Below are 6,000 nucleotides of genomic sequence, written 5' to 3' on the forward strand. Positions count from 1 at the left end.
GTCTTTTAAGATATTGTATTTATCAAAAAAAAATATTTACTCAATAATTTTAGTTAGAAAATCTCAATGTGTAGTGCTCACGCTTCTATTTTGTTTGCTTGGTATTGATGATAAATCATGTTTTACACTGATTTTAGTGGGGGAAAACCTAAGCATGCCTTCATAATCTACCAACTCTTCCTGTCTTACTTGTATCATTTATATCTGAAGAATGCTTATACTTTAAATTAAAATAAACTTTGCAACATTTAGGAACCCCTATTTATTCAGAATTCATTAACTGACTTCTGAGGAATTTCAGTAGGTAGAAAAACTGTTGAATGCTGTGGATAACATTGTACTATAAAAGTACAGATAAGCTGCCTATCTTTATAGTCAATTGAGTATATCCACCATGTCTACTTTAAATATAAGAAAGTGAAAAATACTGGCATGTGGAAAGCTATAAACTTCAGATAGAAACTGTCCATTATTGGTTATTCATCGTTATCATGCATTCAGCCCTAGACCGCAGTAACCAGGAAGAGAAGTGATTTCAGTTTATTTAATAAGGATAATTGTGAGATGTGTTTGATGAAATTAAGAGCCTTCCTGTAGACTTAATACCTACATGTGTCACTGTGAGTAGACCACTATGCTTTGTAAATTGCTTTTCTAAAATTAGGCAGAGATTTTTTCATACTTTATGAATGTGTACAAAATGTGTGCTTACACTAGAAAACATTTTAATTTGTTTCACCTTAACTAACATTGGGTAATATATTGGAAGTTGCTAATTGGAAAAAGATGGCTATGACTGAAGCCACCTAACAGGTGGAGAATACTAGTTTTTAAGACTCTTAGCATGTTATTGTGAAGCACCATCACTCCTGTGGGGCCTGAGGAATACTTTTTCTTCTCTTTAAAACAGGGACCAGATGGATTACCCATGCCTGGCTGTTGGCAAAAGGTAGGTTTTGTGGAATTTTTTTTTTTTTTTTTTTGAGCACTACTCTCCTTTTCTTTTGACCTAGGCTAGCCTTTTCCATTCAGAATGGATGTTTTTAATTTGACATTTATGAAAATTATTTGAGTATTAAAAAGCAGAGGATTCCATCTTCCAGAACATTTCTGAAGAACATGTTTACTGCTGATTTCTTACAAAGCTGATGAGTGAAAACAGTTCTTAAGTTAACGATATAATTTGGAATGTTCCCTGGCTAATTCTTTCCTTGGAATGGAAAAGGGCAGCACATCTTGATAATGGTTTGCTTGTTTTTCAGTAAACTCCTTGTCCTCTTACTGTTGATAACTATCCTTAATTGTCATCTTTTCCTGTATTATATTTAATTTTTTACATAAATATGTTAGTATGTGGTAGAGCCCTGACAACATGAGCCACATAACTGAGAAAGCAGAAAATATAAACATGATGACCAGGTTTTTTCCCTCATCAACGGTATCTTAATTTATTTCTTAGGAGACCTGGTGGTATTTAAATTGTTGTCCTTTATGAAATCAGTTCATTCTAGCCACTTCTTATGGCTATCTGTAAGCACTATGGGTGTATGCAGTAGGGAAGGGATTTTATCCTTTATAGAGAACCTTCTCTGTGCAAAGGATATGTGATAAACCCTTTCGTATAGAGGATATCATTTCATTTAATCCTCAAAATAAATCTTTAAGGTATTAGTATCCTCAGTGATACAGATGAGGAAACTGAGGTTCAGAGAGGCTAAGTAACTTCCAAAGGCATAGAGTTAGCATGCTACAGAGCTAGAGAGTAGGAACCCATGGCAGATCTTTAAGCAGGGAAGAGACCTCAGTGCTGTTCGGAGAATGCCAAACCTTCCCACAGGAATGCTGAGAATCTAAAATTGTAAAGAAATGTGCATATGCTACTGATGGATAAAGGAATACCATTAATGCAAAAATGACCTTGGGGCAAGTATGCATGCTGCTTTGATCATTTAAAAAATTTTTTCTCCAATGCCTTATGGTTTATTCAGTACATTTTTTTAACAGCCTAATTTCATCCATTTTGAAGATTTTTTTTTATTGTTGTAAAGTATGTATATAAAACAAAACATTTGCCATTTCAACCGTTTTCATGTGTACAGCTCAGTGACGTTAATTAGGTTTGCCACGTTGTGTAACCATCAGCGCTGTTGAATATCCAAATTTTTTTCATCACCTTTAACAGAAATTCAGTGCCCCATAAGCAATAACTTCCTTCTCCCCCTCCCACCCACACCTAGTTTCCACTAATAAACTGGCCTCTATGCATTTGCCGGAGTCCCTGGGTGGTGCACATGGTTAAGCACTGGACTACTAACTGAAAGGTTGGTGATCCACACCCACCTGGAGGTGCTTCGGAAGTAAGGCCTGCTCATCTACCTCCGAAAGGTCACAGCTTTGAAAACCCTATGGAGTTCTCTGCACACACGGGGTCATCCTGAGTCAGAATCTACTCAGTGGCAACTAACATTAGCACACATTTGCCTATTTCATATAAGTGAGATAGTGCAGTATTTGTCCTTTTGTGTCTGACTTATTTCACTCAGCATAGTCTTTTCAAGGTTCATCCATGTCATAGCGTGTATCAGAACTTCATTTCCCTTATTTAGTCATTTTTGACAGCATGCTTCATTGACTAAACTGCAGCAAAGCTAAGCTATTCAGATTGTAGGAAAATTAAAAGAAGCTAATTCTCAGTTGCCTCTCACCCCAGCATCTTGGGTGGTGTGCAGATCTGCGTAGCACACTGATGGTGTCATTTCTGTAGTAGCTGCCTCTACTCCATTTTCAGGCTGTTAGATAATTAGTGTGATCAGGGTCAAGTGGTTCTCAGGAAAGATGGGCCAATCATCAGATTCTCCCTCACCTGAGAAAACTATCCTTTCACCATCATAACCCCAGTTCACAGAACATTTAATAATATCCTGGGCTGGAATTACCATTCGCTCTCTAACCTTTGCCCTGTAATTTAAGACTGTAATGATTTTTTAATCCAGTCATTAGCACGCTTTACATAGAGGAAGATGTGAAGGGTTTACTTTATCCAGTCTCTGACACCACTCAGCACTTGAATTCATAATCATTTTGGGCTACCTCTAAATGGCTTCGTTTCTGAAAGGGCATAATAGGAATGGCTACAAGCAAAGGATTTATCATCATTTGGTTCATGAAATGACGAAATCGTAGTAGTAATATGAATAGCGTTTGGAAATTAGAAATTTTAAGTGTTTATTTTTGTACAGGATTGGTGTTAAATTTTACATAAGAGTAAGGATTTCATGAATCTAACATGTTCTTATATAAAGAATAATAACTCAGCGATAAAACTCCAATGTTGTTTATCAGGATCCCTGGTGGCGCAAATGGTTAAACCCTCAGCTGCAAACCAAAAGGTTGATGATTCAAATCCACCTAGTGGCTTCAAGGGACAAAGACCTGGCGATCTGCTTCTATAAAGATTATAGCCTAGAAAACCCTATGGAGCAGTTCTACCCTGTCACATGGGGTTGCTATGAATCAAAAATAACTTGAGGGCACCTAACAACAACAGTTGTTTATCATACCAACACACAAATGTAAATTATTCTGACCTCCCCCCAAAAAAGAAAGGAATAATTAGAACAATGAAATGTTCTAACTCTCTCACGTGATCACCCTAGCCATCTCAAATACACTGAGTCCAGACAAATTCTTTTTTAAATGGTATTTTTAAAATAAGGCCAGTAGATTGTTTTTAATAAATTCTGTTTTACATGGACCACCCTTTAAACCTTGTTTATTACGTTCTAGAGCACAGTGGCAAATACTTGTTTGACATAAAATTCAAATTGTGGCAGCATGTAAATCACTATAATTATTTAACAAGTACTCTTGGTCGTGTTACTTTCAATTTCTTTATGCAGAATAACTTGATCTTTGTTGAAATTACTTTTCTTTCTGGATATCGTTCAATTTCCTACATTTAACAAGACAAAGAATTGCTACGCTAGAACTTGAGAATAATGTTGTAGCATTTGACAGTATCATTCGTACAGTGGGTAAATGGCAGAACATATTGTTAAGAGAATGCCTATAAGCTACCAAGGTTAACATCTGCGCTCATGAAAAGATTAATAAATATTTAGTACAGAAAGTTCCTATAGCCTTATTCTATAATATTATACCTTCAACTCTTTTAATGTTCCAATTCACTTTATTTTTGCAGGTAGGGATGATTTTTCTAATGAAGTTTTAAAATCTGAAAAATCTAGAAAAACAAATAAGAATCTTTAAAATTCCATAGATTATTTAGAAAACATTGGTGTGTAGCACCCAAAATTGAATCAGGTTTTAAATTTGAGGTAAGTGAAATTTTGAGAGAAAGATGCATTTTGTGGTGTTACCATGACATGCATAAAACAGTGAGTGAACTCTGCCTCTGAAGATCACCAAGTACCTGCCCTCCTGCACACACCTAATATAGCATCTGTTTTTCTTGGAGAGAGAAAAACCAATGTTGTTGATTAATAAACTGAAAGATGACTCTGTGGATGAGTCACCATCATGGGTGGGTAGAAAGAGACCTTTATTATCTTCTCTGTACATTAGGCTGAAGAAGTAAATTCTACTTTTCTCACTGATTTTTCTTTACGTAAAAGTCAAGGAGGCTTCCAGGACCTGCTCTATAAGTTGACACTGTGCAGACTACTGCTTCTCAGTCCTCGCAGACTTACGTTCAGTTCTGGGGAAACTAATAATCATGGCTGCTTTAAATGAGGAGCCAGGGGTTCCTGGTACCTTAGATCACAGTGGAACCTGTAATGCACCTTGAAGACTTGATAGCAGGAAGGCCTGCCTTGCACTTCATTCACATCAGGGCAGGACATGCAAAAGAAAGAGGACATAACAGATGGAGGAGTGTGGACTATTGTAGTCAGGTGTCAGAATCCTCAGCCTCTTCCACAGCTATATTTTAATGCTTGGAAAAGATGATGTACAATATAAGCGGGAAATGTATTTTAATGGTAGTACATATGTGTTGTCATTAGTTGCATCGAGTTGATTCCTACTCATGGCAACCCCATGTGTGCAGAGTAGAGCTGCTCCATAGGATTTTCAAAGCTGTGACCTTTCGGAAGCAATCACCAGGCCTATTTTCTGAGGAGCATCTGGGTGGGTTCACACCACCAACCTTACGGCTAGTGGTGGAGCACTTAACTGTCTGCGCCACCCGGGGACCATTTTATGTGATAAAAATCCTAATTTTCTGCTTTCCCAGAACGGTTACTGAGGCAACCGCCACAGACTTCTCAGTGGCAAAAGAAAGATGTGGGTTGAACCTAGGATGGAAATTTTCATGACATCCTGGAGGTTCAAATAGTTATACGTGGAACACATGTCAGGAGATCATTTGGCTCATTGATAAAAGACTCTATTCAAGGTTCTACCAGCTTTCTTAAAATAAGTGTTTATTTGGAATCTTCATCCTAGATTACTAATACTATGTATTTGTCTTTTTTGTTGTTTGTTTTTCTGCAGTGAGGAATCTAACCTTCCAAGCATGAAGTTGTGTATATAACGGTCCACTTTTTATATTTATAGTTGGAAACCGAATTGCAGATTTTACAAGTCTGAGATACGTTTACACATAGCTGCTTCTTCCCGTTTGCAGTAGTACACATGTCCATCATTTCTTCACTTACTTCCAAAATTCAGCAATACGTGAAACCAGTGAGAAGCCTACAAAAATATAGATCTTTTTATCTTATGTGAAGATACATATTTATATGGACATATCAGTGATAAACAATAATTGTTTTTGCTATTTTCTTACTTTGGGTTCGTGCTTGCATGGACAAAAAGTGCCATGAAATAGTTTACATGAAATTGTGACCAAATATGGACTCAAATTTAGGAACATGTACCATACTGACTGATTTTAGGTTTTATCATCACATTTTTCTTCACCTTCACTATCAGTATTGATTCATGCCCACATCACCCACTGAAACTAACTAAAAAAGC

The sequence above is a fragment of the Loxodonta africana genome, chromosome 5, assembly GCF_030014295.1.
Source record: "Loxodonta africana isolate mLoxAfr1 chromosome 5, mLoxAfr1.hap2, whole genome shotgun sequence".
Classification (NCBI taxonomy): domain Eukaryota; kingdom Metazoa; phylum Chordata; class Mammalia; order Proboscidea; family Elephantidae; genus Loxodonta; species Loxodonta africana.